Raw genomic sequence first — 2,258 nt, forward strand, 5'->3', positions numbered from 1 at the left:
GCTAGTTAACTAGTGATTTCATATTTAGTTTTTATTTTTTATTTTTTAGGGGAAAATTTTTTAAATGATTATTTTTTAGAGGTAAATATTTTTTTTAAACTTTTTGTTGTGTACAAGGGATATTTTTTATGTACTTGGCGTACTTTTTTTATCTTTGTGGGGTTTTTTTTTATATCACTGCTTTTTGTAAAAACTTAATATTTAAATTTTTTTTGCAAAATACAAAATATTACTTTATATACATGGATGTGGTTTTTTAAAAAAATTTATTCAATAGGAAGGAAATTCTTTTTTAGAAGAAATTATACACGTATAAATAATATATATTTACAAAGCTATACCATATTGAATTTCAGCGGACACAATCACAACGTATCTTATATAATGCTCAATCTCTTATTATCAATCACTTAACAGATTTTAAAATACGATATAATTTTATTTTTATAGCTATAATTTTCATACACAAAAGTTAAACTGTATACAAACTATATAATCAATAATAATAATAATATAAATTGTGTAAGTGAATAAATATCAAAATATAGAAAGCAATAGAAAGAAAATTCTTTTACAAAGCGGATGGATTTGTTTCATATTCATATATTTAACATGAATATGAAACAAATCTATTCATTGAATAAACGTATACGCATAAACAGTATATAATTCCTTCTAAAATATATTCTAATTTAAATGATATAAACAGAAGAGATCAAATATTTTTTTTGCATTTATTGATTTATTAAATATGCTTATATATTGTGAAATAGTACAATACAAGAAGAAAAGTGATAAAGTGATTAACGGTTATTAAGAGTATCGCGGAATAGTGCAAGGAAGAGAAGTGATTTCTTCTAATCGATCATATTGAGCTAAGTTAGATTGTATTAGCAAAACTGAGCGAATGCTTACACTTGAGTGAATCACTTACCAATTAACATATTTGTGATAAATACATTGTTGGAAAATGATTATGAAAGCATCAAAGGAATATTTGGAGATTTTTATTAGCCATGTTTTCAATAACGGTAAACTGGAATACGCGTGAACGCGCATTCATGTATAATGTTTATTTATATTTTATATATACCCAGTTAGCCAAGTCTGTTCTAACAGATTTTGGCAAGGCCTGCTACAAATTATTGTCAGCAAAAAGGCTACGAATTGGGTACAAAAGTTGTTATTACCGATTACCTCGATTTGTTGCGTCAATCTGTTGTCGCACTGCTAGTGACAGATCTGCTTTGGTGTTGTACCCAATTTGACATCAGGATATGATCTCAACTTTTGGTTGCAATTGGGACGCACTCGAGGACACAGTAGGCCCTGAATTTGGCAGCCTCGTTCCACAGGGAATTGTTTGCCGTTTGTTAACAATCCGCAAGCAAATGGTTAGCTGGGTAAATGTAATTAATGCATAAATAATATTATTAGATTAACTTACAAATGGCTAAGCAATGAATGTTAATATAGCAAAATAAATCTTGTGGGAATTCTACCAAAAATATCATAAAACAACATTGACTACACATTTTTATTAATTGACTTCATATAAAATAATGAAATAATAAAATTATATCAAAGCACTTCTATAGTGTCCACAAACATTTTGTGTATTTTTGAAATTACTCGCAATTTCTGGTTCTGGAAATGTGAATGTTTATTTGTATATTTTATATATAAATGTAATTAATGTGTAATTAATATATTTAGATCACTTACAAATGGCAAAGCAATAAATTCCCTATAAGCACACAATATTCCTAGAATATTATATGAATATTATTAAAAATTAAAATAATATAATTATAATATTCCGAAAATATTATATAATATTTTTTAATATCATGGGATTATTCTGTTGATGTTATATGTCTACTTCACATAATATCTTTCATATATTATTTTAATATCAGTGGAATATTATGAAAATGTTCTTAGAATATTATTCTGGTCAACAATTTGAGGTTCATATAATGTTCCTGAGATATCATTATAAAATATTCTATAATATTATTAGAATGTTCTCCGAATATTTTTCAAATGTACCCAGTGAGCATTATTGAGAGGATGAGCTCTTTAAGAGGACTTTTTAAAGACTTAATTAAATTTTCTTAGAAATGATATGATTACAATAAATAATAATATGCTATTAAATAAATATTCCAATATTTTTATTTGAATACTAATATGCAAATTTTATAAACACACACACACACACACACACACACACACACACACACACACACACACAC

Source organism: Formica exsecta, unplaced genomic scaffold (genome assembly GCF_003651465.1).
Source record: "Formica exsecta isolate Colony F162 unplaced genomic scaffold, ASM365146v1 scaffold325, whole genome shotgun sequence".
Classification (NCBI taxonomy): Eukaryota; Metazoa; Arthropoda; class Insecta; order Hymenoptera; family Formicidae; genus Formica; species Formica exsecta.